Here is a 15,063-nt window from a genome sequence, read left to right as displayed (position 1 = left end):
CTGTGACTTCTTGAATCTATTGACAGTACATTTGTTATCATGTTACAGTCTATATTATCCGTTCTTTTTCAGTAAAAAGCGACAGTCCCATGTAACTGTTAACACTTTTTTAAGCACCCTGTGTGTATGTGTATATATGTGTGTGTGGTGGTCTCTCTCTTTAAGAAGGGGGACCGCACAGACTGTAACAACTACAGGGGCATCTCACTCCTCAGTGTGCCGGGAAAGGTCCTGGCAATGATTATACTGGTCACACTTTCTGGCATAGGGTATTCCAACGGTTTTAAGGTAATTTTGGGGTGCGGATTCCAAATCTGGCAGCAGTTTTTGTCTTTCACATCAGGTTTTTGAGATATCAAATATTGCATTTTCAATAAACACAGCAAATTTATGCTCATATACGAATAGCTAAACAGACATCCATACAAGAATAAGATAAGATACAATATACAATAATAATGAAACAAACATTTAATGAGCCGTAGCACAAAGTTGTGAGAGTGACTGCATATCAATGTGAGTGAATGCATATTACCATGTAAGAATTGGATTGTGAAGATAAGAAAAATATGTACAAAAAGGTCATTCACAATAGTGATGTTACATCTGCATTAACGACCTCTGTTTGACGATCTCCGATGTACAGCTTGTGGAATGTCTCTCATCAAGGACCAGCATTAATCTGCCATCATGTTTGAGTCCCATCGGCCTTGGTAACGTTCTTCCATAACTTTAATGTCTTGATGAAGGCGTTCACCTTGCTCTTCGCTCACGTGACCCATGTTCTCTGAAAACTGGGCCATGTGACTATGTAAGTAGTGAACCTTGATGCTCATTCTACATCCAAGTGCTTGGAAACTCAAGAGCAGCTCCTCCATAATCTCTCGATAGTTGTCCGCTTTCCTGTTCCCAAGGAAATTCCGCACCACATCAGAGAACGCATTCCAAGCTCTAGCCTCTGCCGCAGTCATTGTTGTAACAAAGTGTGGATCCCTGATGAGTGTTATTATTTGAGGGCCATCAAATATTCCTGCCTTTTTCTTCTCAGCACTGAGACTTGAAAAGGTTGAACATATATAGCTGAAGCAGTCTACAGTGTGAGCAAGAGCTTTGACGAATTGCTTCATTAACCAAAATTTTATGTGCAGTGGGGGAAATACAATTTCTATCCTATCAACCACAGGCTCATTCTTGATGTTCTTGTCACCAGGCGTCAAACTGATTCTTGGTGACCAGTTCTTTTAAACCCAGTGTTCTAATGTAGTCCTACTGTCCCAGTAGCACAGGAAACAAGGGTATTTGGTGTGACCTCCTTGCTGACCCTGCAGAAAATTAACCATTTTCAAATCAACACAAATTAGCCATCCATGAACATGGTATTCCAATCTATCCAGAACAATCTTGATGTTGGCATACTCTTCATTCATTTTTACAGAGTGTCCAATTGGGATTGAACCATATATATTTCTGTTGTGAAGTAACACACATTTCAAACTCCTTTTACTACTGTCAATAAAAAGTCTCCATTCACTTGAATCATATGTGGGCAGTCCCATATTTAGAAAAAGCCCTTCAACATCATTAAAATAAACAAGTTGACCATCTGAATGGAAGTACTTTCGCAGTGCTGCTTCTCTGTTACGATAAAAGGAGACACTAGTGCCAGGTCTGAGTAGTCCTTTCTCTTGCAGCCTGGAAGCCAACAATTCAGCAGACTGCTTTGGCAAATACAAATCTCTTACAAGATCATTCAATTCAGGCCGACTAAACAGAGAAATTGTACCACAATCTGCATCAAATGGCGTATATTCGAACTGAGCATCATCATCATCTGTAGAAGCAGGTAAATTGAGGGATTCAACATCAATCTCCGATAGCTCAGTAAATACAGGCACAGGTATTTCCTCACAGTGCTCAACTGGTCTTCTGGCAGATGGAATATCTGGGTATTGTAAGTGTTGTTTGTTTTTCTTATTGAAACCTTTTACATTGACAAGGCAGAAGTAGCAGTTATCCAAATAGTTTGTAGGTTCTCTCCAAACCATTGGCACACCAAACTTCAGTTTAGCATTCTTTCCTTTAGACCATGATCGCAAAGTTTCAACAGGTTTTACACACTTTGTGAGGAGCCCAATTTTTTGTCTTGGTCTCCAAGTCGTACTTTAAAGTAGGCAAGATAAATCTTATTGACAAAGGTTGCACCTTTGATCCTGAAAAGTGACGCTGCCACAGATGTAGCAGAAGATATCTGGATCATTACTGCATTTCCTTCTTACAGATGTTGTAGACATTGTTAGATCACGCCCTTCAGGAGAAAAATATTAAATAAATGTGGATATCTACATTAAATTATATTATAAAACTCACTATCCTAAAAATACAGCACCATATTTTAACACTAAAGCAGTCACTGACTCGCAACAACTTGCAATCATAAGTGACAGAGTAAATTTCGGGTAAAATCAATGAAAATGGGGTATGCCGATAGCATAACAATGAGATGAGATAGCGCAAATCTGAGATCAGATTTGGAATCAGCACCCTGAAATTAGTCTAAAACAGCTGCAAAAGTCCAGGCCAGAATTTTTTTTGTTGAGCAGTGTAATCGTTTTTACAGTGTACTCGCTCACCCATATGGACCTTATGGCGAGACCCCGCGGTCCCATAAGCCCCCGGCTCTCGCATAAACATTATATTATAATGTAAACAAAAACTTTTCTCTTTTTCAATAATGGGTTTGAAGGATGGTGGCAGTGTTTTCTTGTTAAACTATGCCTTTACAACTGAAAACTACAGAACCTCTATTTAAATACACTAACGAAAAAAATTGACACCCATCTGTCAATCATCCTGTTTCTCAGTGTGGATTTGTGAACACACTTTGTAAACAGTACGTAAAATAGTACGCGTTTTCAATGCTCTGTTCATATTGTAACAAGCGTTTATACCAATGTTACTCTACAGAATAGAGGGTCGCCGCTCCTTTTATCAGCATTGATACGAGCGGTATGTAGGGACTATTGCTAAACCGCAAAAAGAAAACCTCTGCACAGATGCACACGGAAAAGAGAAGTATTATCATACAGGAGGAATTAACAGTGCAACGTATCTCATCTGCTAAATATCTGCAGGTAATAGGATTGTCATCGATTGATCCTGGCTGCAGACATTGGTAGGTCACAAATAATGTTGAAGATAAGACAGCAGTTTCACTGTATTATGCATGCCGTTATGACAAATAAAGGACATAAGTCGTGTAGGCAGTTTGAGCAGCTTTAGATAAGACTTATGATCCTGCCCATACCCGAGTATGGAGTGCATTCGCTTGTTCAGCTCTTCTGCGCATTCGTCCTCGATGCGCTTGGACGATGTGGCAGTGGAATCATCCGCGCCAGGCGGGTCGCGGCGTTTATGTGCGCGGTGGGACAGAGTCGACAAAGAGAAATCAATTGATTAGGATTTTCACTTCCGTTTATTCGGGACACCGGGATCCCGCCATAAAGTTAATTTGTTGTTTTACCGAAGCCGCACTCTCTCCACGTGCAAGGCAGACCGAGCAAATAAACTTTTTTTCTGTAAAGAAAACCCTCTCCTTACCCTTTTAACATTACTTCACAAGCATTCCAATGCTTAGGGGTCATGATTAAGGGCAAAACTTTGTGGTATTGTACAGTACCATCGTGACTGCTCAGTAGAGGGTGGTGATCCGAAAGAGAAGTCAAAGTCACTTTGCTTGTGCGTTGAGACCTCTGTCGTGAATTAGGTCAGAACCAGTCCATAGTTTGTCGGTCACTGCTGCTGCTGCTGCCAGTTTACTCAAAGTTGGGTTGAGAAGTACCTCAGGCAAGACGACCACAATGCACGTATTTAGGAAATGTTGATGTTTTTTGTTGTTGCATATCCACATGGCCGTGTGCTTTTAAATGAAATAATGCGTGATGTTTTCAGCCTACACTGTTATTTGGTTATGATTGTTTTTTATCTCATAATTTACAGATTTGATTATTGTAACTGAAAATATTGGTGACATTTTAGACTGGGCCCGTAGCCTACATGGCGTGACTGAGATTGTCATCATAACATGTGTGTCACTGTGTGCACGTGACGGTGTTTATGTGTTTCGGTAGTCAGAGGAGTGTTTCTCTCTGTCTCCGTTCTGTCTGTCTATGTTTGAGACTACACCCTCAATAAAAACTACAATACGAAACTGCTCCACCACACACCATTGCACTACACCACACACTACACTCCAACACAGTACCACACCACACCACTCCACCACTGCACCACAACACAATACCACAGCTCTACACCACTACAGCAACAAGTTGTACCACTACATCACGACTACTCCACGCGTCTTCACCTTCCCACTCACCACACTCCAAACCACACCATTAGCAATGGCGCCATTAGCGACGGCGTCCCTAGCAACGACGTCATTAGCAACGGTGCCGATAGAACCAACGGGCAGCCTTAGCGACGGCGTCCCTAGCGACGGCGTCTCTAGCAACGACGTCCCTAGCAACGGTGCCGTTAGAACTAACGGGCAGCCTTAGCGACGGCGTCTCTAGCGACGGCGTCCCTAGCAACGGTGCCGATAGAACCAAAGGGCAGCCTTAGCGACGGCATACCTAGCAACGACGTCCCTAGCAACGGTGCCGTTAGAACCAACGGGCAGCCTTAGCGACGGTGTCCCTAGCGACGGCGTCCCTAGCGACGGTGCCGGTCAGCCTACGTGAGGTTGTCCCTAGCAACGACGTTCCCTGGTAATGGTTGGCCCTGCAGGAATATTAGGAGAGCTTCAAGAGGCTGTTTGAATGTGTTGGAAGGAATGATTGAATGATGTAACGAATCAGTGAATGAGGTAAGAATGTGTCTGTACGTACGTATTGCTTCACGTAGCTTTAAAGTGCACATGGCCTGGCACAATCGCGCTGGTGACGTCACCGCCACTTGGTGGTAGTTGTGTGTTGACAAATGAGTGGTCATGTAGTGATTAGTGCTCTGTGCTATGAACCCGACGACCACAGGTTCATTGTAACTTATTGCCAACACAATTGAGGATTATCTGAACCGGTCCTTGGCTCCCCTAGGTCAACTCTGCCTCAAATTAGTATCTGGTGCGGTGTGTAAACATGGTGATGACCACCTACCCTCTAGTGTGTCGTGCTGGCCTTCATAGGTACTTGCCAACAGCATTTGCCCAGCAGTCTGTTAAGGCTATACGAGGGATATTTGTCATAGTCTTGTGTCTGTGTGTATGTTTAGAGTGGTAGTGTAGCGGTTAGTGCAATGTGCTATGAACCTGGCGATCGGAGTTCGATTCTCGCAAACTTTCATCACCAATGACGATTATTTGAGCCGTGCTGGCATTTATAGGTTCTAACTAACAGCACTTTCCCTAACAGTCTGTATATATTTACGCGATCTAATCTATCCCAAAAAACTTCCATTATTGATGATGTTAGTTGCGAAAGCCTCCGTGTTATTCTGTGAAAGGCTACATGGGGAATCTTTGTCTTTGTGATTGTATTTGTGTCTATCTGTGTTAATGCTTTTTGAGGGGTAATAGTGTCATGGTTTGCACACTCTGCTACAAACTCAGACACCTGAGTTAGATTCCCGGTTCCAGTTCAGAATCACGATATTCATTTGGATTGGAGGAGTCTGACGACCATGCATTAAATGAACAACTCGATATGACACTAACACAAAACCCCTACATTGGATTTAACAGCTGCAAGCAACAATTAGAGTGCAGGAGAATAAGAGTTAGGAAGCAGTAAAGTTAGCACGCAGATCAGAACATTGAATTCAGACACTGTGTCTTGTCTTGGTGTGGTCTGGGACTGTTTTTGTTGTTTTGCTGCCTTTCCCTAGCTTGCATTTGATATTGACAAATCGCCAGGCATGTATTTACTAATTACTTATTTACTACATTTAAATTCGTAAATTTTTAGTGAATTGTGTAACTTTTCTCTCTTTTGCACTCCTAGCATTGTTGTATTCCTCGTAGTAACTTGTTGACCCGCCCCTACTGGACATCTGTGAAAAAGATCTTCATAGCTCATCGGATTCCTCCTCCAGTCCTAATAAAGTTTCTCATTCTGAGAGAATACCCAACCTGAACCATTCACATCATCGCATCGCAGAGTCTAGCGACTCTGTCCAAGCCCAGTGGTCTGTCTGTCCAGACTCTCAGAGTGCCGCATTCAAGCAGGCAATTTATTGAAGGAACTGCATCCCAGCAAGTTTTCTACAACAATCCAACGCAATCAGATTGACGGGATCCTAAGTTACATGAGGTACATCTGAGGTCAACGCTACATAACGACATAAATAATTTAATAATGGTGTATTGGGAGGCAGAGTGACGCAGCAGAAAGGATCCTGGATCAATTGGAGACTCGGCTGCCTTTTTGGGTGGAGATGAAATGATTTAACCTCGTTCTGTATGAGGGTGATTGAGCGTGTGAGGGAGTGGAGTTGGAATGTACTCTTTTTGCTCTGCATGAGGGTGACTGAGTGGAGCTTGTATTCTCTTTCTCTTCTCGCCATGGGTTTCCTCTAGATTATCAGGCTCTTCGTCCACAGCGAAAGGACCCACAAAATATAAATGGTGTTTGACAAAACATGGCAATGCTGAAAACTCACCTGCACATGACTCGATTGGGGTTACACAACAGCAGCAACATTGCCCCTTACGCTTGTGAATACTGAGCAGAACCTTCCTGAACAAAGAGTATTTAGACTGAAGGATGTTTATTCTGAGTTAACGGGCGTAATAACAACATATATATGAGGAGAAAAAATATGGTTGCAATCACAGTCGTTACACACTGGACATTATGATGAAGGAGTTGGAGTATAGAAAGGAGCTGGATAACAAATGCATTGAAAAAGTTTATTAAAACTGAAAATGCAAATTACATTCGAATTTTAAACGAAAACTATACTTGTGACACAGGTTGTGCTAATATCTGCGTCGCAAGTATAGAGTTTCGAGGTAGTAATAATTAAAATAAACGCAAATAAAGACGAGAAATTGTTTTTACAAAACCTACTTACAAAAAGACTGCTGTAGCTTCGACATGTCTCAAGAATGGAGCTTGACAGAGTTCCAGATATGATGATTAAAATGCAATGATTGAGAAGTCAAGGAATCGATAGCGTGTTAGATTGAGAAAGTGCAGCAAGATGTAGAACAGAAAATGTAGAACAGAGGGATTGGTGATGGATGATTGACCGACAAATTGATAGACAAGTTGGTAGACCACAGGTAGCAAATGAAGGACTTTGGTCAGACCCATCTTGACTGCTCAGTAGAGGTTGGTAATCTGAAAGAGAAGTGGAAGTTACTTTGCTTGTGCGTTGAGACCTCTGTCGTGAATTAGGTCAGTACCAGTCCACAGTTTGTCTGTCACTGCTGCTGCTGCTGTCAGGGTTTATCTGAGTATCCACACATGGCCGTGTGCTCTTAAAATAAATTATTTGTGTTGTTTTAAGCCTTCACTATTATTTGGCTATGATTATTTTTCTCAAAATGTACAGATTTAATTGATGTAACTGAAAAGATTGGTGACATTTTAGACAGGGCCTGTAGTCTACATGGCGTGCCTAATATTGGTATCATAACATGCGTGTCACTGTGTGCATGTGACGGTGTTTATGTGTTTCGGTAGTCAGGGGAGTGTATCTCTCTCTGTCCCTTTCTCTGTCTCTTTGCCTCTCTTCTGTTGTCTCTCTCTTTTTCCTTTCTGTCTCTCTCTTTTTCCTTTCTGTCTCTCTCTCTTTCTGTCTGTCTATCGTTCGAGACTATACCTCAATTAAAACTACAATATGAAACTGTGCTCCACCATACACCACTGCACTACACCACACACCACACTACAACACAGTACCACACCACACCACTCCACCATTGCACTACAACACAATACCACAGCTCGACACCACTACAGCAACAAGTTGTACCACTACATCACGACTACATCACGCCGTAGCTAGTATTGCCATCCCTAGCGACGGTGCCGTTAATATAATGGCCAGCTTTAGTGAGGGGCCCTAGCAACAATGTCGCTAGTAACGGCTGGCCCTACAGAAATATTAGGAAAGCATCAGAAGGCTGGTGGGAGGTGCTGGAAGGAATGATTGAATGATGTAACGAATCAGTGAATGATGTAAGAATGTATTTGTATGTACGTATGCCTTGACGTAGCTTTAAAGTGCACTTAACCAGGCACAATCGCCGCTGTGAAATCACCGCTACTGTGTGGCGAATGACTGCTGTTGTATGCAGTAAAACGGAAATAATTGATATCTCAATTCCAATTTAATAATTTGCTGGTATCATTCTTTTCAAATTTGGACCATGACGCTGGCACACAATGACCAACTCTTGCATATTGAGCTCAGGCGCTCTATAAATAAAATGTGAAGATCAATAAGATGAGATAGATAGCTTATGATTAATACAGCTGCAGTGCTCATCAGGGTGGCGGCTGGATTCAAACCGTGCACCATTGCAACAAGCAGCGAATGCGCTACTGCTAGGCCAAGCCACCAACCTGTGCCGAGGTTGGAACGTTCAGTTATGTGGTCGAGTTAATTCTGGTCACACAACCCCTCGACTGGCAAGTTGTGGGGAAGCTCACAGCCAGTGGATTTACAGAGGGCTCTGTGCTCATATAATTTTACTTTAATTGATTTGTTTCCATGACCAGGTGTGAGCCCGCTGAGATTGAAAATCAACATTGGATAGACACAAGAACAAATAAAAAAAAAGTCCACCTTTCAGACTCTCTCCCTCTCAGTTCAAAAGCCATTGCGTCAACATTGGGTCTGAGGCTGCATTGGCCGATTCCCCCGGCTCATCGGACACATCAGACACCGGCCGTACAGTGCTTGGAGATGAGCTTTCAGTTTGAGGAGGAAAGTTTGGTTTCAGACGTGACGGATGGACAACCAAAGGTGACTCCCCACCTGTATATACAAACACTTTGGCCGTTTAATCTCCACCACTTGCATAGGACCCTGACATGGCCGATGCAGTTTAGGAGACGTGCCCAGGGGCACCTACGGGCAGTGCAACCATGCCCTGTCCACGATGGCCCATGGAAGCACACGCTCATGCCGACCCGCGTTCTTTTCATTGGCCGCCCGTGCTTTGGCGGTATTTACCTTAGCCATGTCACGTGCTGCCAACATGTGGCACAGCGTAACCTGCAGTGGCGTGGATAGGGCCGTTTATCCCTTGCTCCCCGTTATACCCAATTGGACCTCCATGGAGGGTTCATTCTCCCTCTGGTACATGAGGAAAAATTGTGAAAATCCCGTGGAAGCGTGCGGGGCCATCCTGTACACTGCCCAATCGGTTTTCGCCATGCTGACCACCTGACAGAGCATAGGTGTCAAAGTTCTGTGAGGGCATTTCAACATACTATCCGTTTGGGGATGGTATGGTAATGTTCTAACTTTCTTAATGCCTAGCGTGTCGCACACCTCTTGCAGCAGCTTTGATGAGAAATTCCGGCCGTGATCCGTGAGCAATTGCTAGGGGGCTCGCTTATTCATTACATAGCCATGCATAAATCCATCAGCAATAAATACGCCAATTGGTTGGGCAATGGCCAGGCCATCGGCCACTGAGAGAAATATTCAACCCCTACTAGGAGACATGTATTTCCCCTCTGCGTGGCTGGTACGGGTCCCAGGATGTCGATTGCAACAAACTCGTTAATCCGAGGCACCGTAATGGTCTGCAATGAAGGCTGAGACTTCTTCGCTGGCAGTTTCTGGCATGCGAAATTCCTGCAACCTTTTACCAGATGGTATACGTCGCTCGACATTCCTGGCCAATAAAAGTCACGCTGCAAAGTCAATAAGGTATTTTGCACCCCGAGGTGCAACAACTTTTCCTCGTGCACAACCCGCATCAACCTGCCCCGTAGGACGGTGGGAAAAACAATACAGTGACGGTGCAGCCCCTCGTCCCACCTCATCAAGAGTCATTCATGAAGGACAACTCGTGGACCTCCCGTGGGAGTAGACCTTTTGTGCTGTAATGCAGCACGATGCCATCAGGGACCCATCCACCATCTGCAGCTGCCTGCACTCAACCTACTAGAGGTTCAAAGCGCGACCACCAAAGACGGTTTAGAGCAGCCCGCGCCTGACAAACATGCACAACGTTATGCCAGGGGCAAGTGGGACAACGCATCTGCATTACAATGTCGCACCCCTTTACGTTATATAACTTGGAACGAGTACTCCTGAAATATTTGCAGCCAGTGTGAGAGCTGGCCAGAAGGTTGGTCCACTCGCAGAGAGTACTGAAGGGCTGCATGATCCGTGCGAACAACACAATCCCTGACATAAGGCCTGTACTCTCTGAGACCTCCTTAACCAGTGGCAAAATATAGTAATAGGTTTTTACCCTTTCAACTGGTACAAAAACTGACACCTTTATACAAGGAATCATGATTGCAATAACCACAACACAAGCAGTCAAAATGCAAACAAAAAGAAACAACTCTGATGATGATAATGATATGCACTCTCCTTGAAGTTGATTGGTGCACACCCGAGACAGCTTTTCTTAGAGCCTAGTCTCCATTGTTGTTGGACCAGATGACGCCAAAAGGCGTACAACTCACTGGTAAAGGAGGTCTCATAGTGTAAATGCTTACCCCGAGCTCTCAAAACTCTGATCGTGCGCTGTTTTTTGAGTTCATACCTGGTGTCGTCCGCTACACCTGCCGAGACGTGCTACGACGAGGACTGAGAGGTGTTCGACCCAAACGCCTTCATCAAAAACCTGCCCTCTGCTGTCTGAGGAGCAGCTGGTCCATAAGCTGGCACTCCCACTCAAGACCCCAGAATACTTGCTCATCCTCGACCTAAGTGAAACCCTGGTGCATTGCAGCCTCATTCATCTGAAGGACGCACCACTCATATTCCCTGTTCTATTTAAGTATGTCAATTGCCCGGTGTATGTCAACTACCCATATGCCTGCATCCATACTACTCTTGGGAGTTTTCGGAGAAGATGTGGAAACATTTTGAGATCTTTTCTCTTTATTGAATCCAAAAAAACGTGTATGCTGACAAACTGCCCAATATTTTGTATCCAGCCAAGACATCAGTGAGATGCACTCGCTATTCAGAGAGCATGGCCTGTGTGTACCAGTGAACTACATGAAGGACCTCAACATCCTTGGGCATGAACTCTCAAAGAGCATAATTATTTACAATGCCCCACAGGCGTTTTTCCTACCAGCTGTCTAATGGGATCCCCATCGATAGCTGGTTCATAGATCGGGTGCAGCATGCCTGTAAGCCTAATGGCGTGGTGACTGGTTGGCAATGTTGCTTCAGGAAATGTTGTGGTGATCTCTTCAGATGGGTTATACATTGGTAGATCGTGCATCAGCAAACCTGCTTTTGCTGGGTAGCCCCTGTGGTGAACAGGGAAGCAGCCTCGTGCATAAGTCCTCCCTTGCCAGTACACAGCCTCTCCTTCGCCAAACTCCTACCGAGCCTCCTCGTGGTTACACACCGTAACTGGGTGTCCTCATGACCTCAGGCTAATCAGCAGGGGATCTCGGAGCTGCAGTGGTCCCCAGAGGTTTGATGCGCCCGCCCACTCTGAGTGGACACGCCCTGTGGGTAAGTCTGGGAAGAAAAAGGCTAAGGGAGCACACCCTGAGAGAAAACAAAATGCTGGCAGCGCACTATTGGTGGTCCTCCAATAGACTGGAGCTCCTATGTGAAGGCTTCTGGTCGTCTTAAATGTCCTCTTGCTATTAGAGCTAACCACCTCACAGTGAAGCATGTTGTACTGGGACAGCGCACCCCCAACACCACTCGAAAACATTATCCTTGCGCAGGAATCTTCTCCAAAGGGCGAATCCTAAATTGAAACCTTACAAGTCTGACGACGATGGGTAGTTTGGTGATTGAAGCAGAAAATAATGCTCTGGGAGCTCCTACCCGACCCCTGCTCGTCAGCAGCTGGGATGAGTGGCAGATGATCCCGGCAGATCCCTGTGCGACTGAGCAGGCATATTTAGGAGTCACAATGCTCACCCCACATGGGGCAGGGCCTCGAAAAGGTGGCCCAACCAATACCGACTCAGAAAATCCTGGATATGTTACTGCCCCTATCGGGACATTCCACTTAGCGGCCGAAATAAGCACAACAAAACTATATCCTTAAGATTTGCGATGTGAAATTTTAAAACATTACTGGATGCTACCCAAGGAATTTACAGGCCCCACAGCATGGGACCGCGCTTGTAGCTGCTGAACGGAAGTGCTACAATATTGACATCACAGCTTCAAGTGAGACCAAGCTGCTTGGCGAGGGGGTCACTGCATGAAGTTTGAGAGGGTTATACTTTGTGTTAGAGAGCATATCCCCCTGAAGAACAGCACTTACATGGAGTGGGATTTGCTGTGAAGAATACCCTCCTGACGAATCTCACAGAAGCACCTGTTGGCATAAGTGAGAGACTTATGTTGCTCCGTATCCCCTTGGCAAATAAACAACATGCCACACTACTTAGTGGATATGCTCCAGACACTACCAGTGTCTAAAACAGTTTTACCAGTCACTTCACACTGCCTTGACAAAATCGTCCTAATGGGTGATTTTAATGCCAGTGGGGAAGAACACCTTAAACCTGGAAGGGAGTGATTGGGAAGCACGGTGTCAGAAATGTAAACGACATAGGGCTCTTAAGCTTATGTGCCGAGCGTGATCTGATAATCACAAACACACTTTTTCAAACTTAACATTGCCGGGCTCAAGAGCGATGATGCTAGAAACAACCCTCGCTACTCGTCAGCCGAAAATTGGCCAACGTGGAATCTCTTATTTGTGCTGAGGGTACAGCTGAAAAAAGTGGACCTTGCTCCCCACCAATCTGTATGAGGCAGCAGCTCAAACCGTCAGATACAGCAGTAGAAAGCACCAATCCTGGTTCGATGAGAACTTAGTCTATTCACACTATGCTGGACAACATGCATACGTGTTCACTGTGACAACCCACACTCAAGATCCCTCAGAAGCCAGTACAATGTAGGGAGGTACAGGTCACTATGCGAACACTCCAGAATACATTGTTTACAATGAAAGAACATAAAATACAAGCATATGCAGACGTGAATGGCATGCGTTATTTCTTCGATGAAGTCAAGACTATGGCCCAAGAAGCTGTTCCCTCACTCCCCTCCTACCCACAGATATAACTCTTTTCAAGGATCAGTACCAGATCACCCAGAGATGGTCTGAGCATGTTGCGGCCCCGCTCAACCAACCCAATGTGGTTGCATGTGCAGTGTTGGAGGAACTGCCTAGCCGAGCCGATATAAATTACCTTGACCTTCCACCAATATTCTGAGGTCAATCAGCCATCAAATCACTAAAAATCAGTAAGACACCGGAATCAGACTGCATCCCCGCTGAAATCACCAAAGACAGATGCTAACTTGTGGGCCAGATCACTTCACCTTTACATCCTGGAAATCTGGGAACAAGAGACCATCCCCCAACAATGTAAGGATGCAAACATTGTGACAATATAAAAAAAATAAAGGCAACAAATTTGTCTGCGGCAACAGCAGGGCATCTTGCTGCTCTCAGTTGCAGGTGTAATGCGTGTCTGATGAGGGACACACTAGGATAGGAGGCACCACACTTTATTCACTTAACAGTAACAGCTACAACAAGGCTAATTTACACCCCAACAAGAGAGAGGGGAGATTCTTCATGCCCGGAGCCTTAACACTCTCCGCTCCCGCTTCCACCGGTGTGACCATGCACCATACGAGCCCCACACTCACCGACTCACACTGTCCCAAGGCCCCGCCTCTTCCCTTTCCCTTCCCCGAGCGTGGCCCCACCCCGCCTCTTGCCACGTCACTTCCCCTGATTCTCCCGATGGCAACCGAGCCAACGTGACAGGCCCCTCGAGTCCCCATCGGCAGGCAAGTGCAGGTAAGGGAGTGCATCTCCTCACAACAGACACACCCCAGGGACGCCATTTACGTCCCTACATCACCCTCCCCCCCCCCCATTTGTGAAACTCAACAGTCTCGGCTGACCAACCTACATATACAACGCTACACATGGGCCTCCAACATCAACGCAACAACGATAACAATAATAACAATTAACCCGAAATAAGTGAAATACTTATTTACACAATATACAGAACACGGCAAACAAGAGAACATCCCGGGGTCAATTGCCCCCTCCCCCCTCACAGGTTTACAAGGCCGACCCATCACCCAGACAACACCCCCCCCCCCCCCCACACATGTGGCGCCGCGCCCGAACACACGATGAGCCCGGATCAGCCATTGACCCATGTAGCCGCGGTTGGCACCCACGACTGCCGAGTGCAGGTGCTCCTGGACTCTAAATGATGGTTATTTAAACCGTGCAGTCTTTGCCCGAGTCCTCGACGCTGGTCCATCAAGCGAGGGTCCCACAGGTCCCCTGCCGAAGGACGACCCGAAGCCCCTGGCATCTCCCGAGGCGGGAACGTGTCAAGCGGCGGGTCAGGTGATGGTGTCCTCGGACTTCCCCGTTCTCCGTGGACCGGAACCCCCTGCGACGTCGAGGGCGCTAGGCGCGTGGGCCCTGTGGGTGGAATCACACAACTGTCCTGAGGCGAGACATCAGCTGACGCGCGCTCCAGCTCGTCAGTCCGACCCGACACCCGGCCCTCGGAAAGTGGAGATGATGAGTCCACATCAGGTGAAAAAAACGTTTCAGCCGCGACGGGTACACAAACCAACGGCGACGACCTAATTGAACCCGCACGCATTGAGGACTTCTGACTTCCACCACTTCCACAGGCCCCTGCCATGGCCTGTGCAATTTGGAGGAGGTGCCCGTTGGGACCTGGGGGCAGTGGAGCCACGCTTTGTCTCTCGGTGCCCATATTGTCGAGGACAGGCTTGGTTTGAAAAGCCGTTCATTGGCCGCCTGCCTCAGGGCCGAGTTGCCCTTAGCCGCCTCCCGAGCCTCTGCCAACCGTTGCAGGGTAAGCC

Source organism: Lampetra planeri, chromosome 77, assembly GCF_965212315.1.
Source record: "Lampetra planeri chromosome 77, kcLamPlan1.2.h2, whole genome shotgun sequence".
NCBI classification, from domain to species: Eukaryota; Metazoa; Chordata; class Hyperoartia; order Petromyzontiformes; family Petromyzontidae; genus Lampetra; species Lampetra planeri.
Note: the sequence above shows the minus strand (reverse complement) of the source record.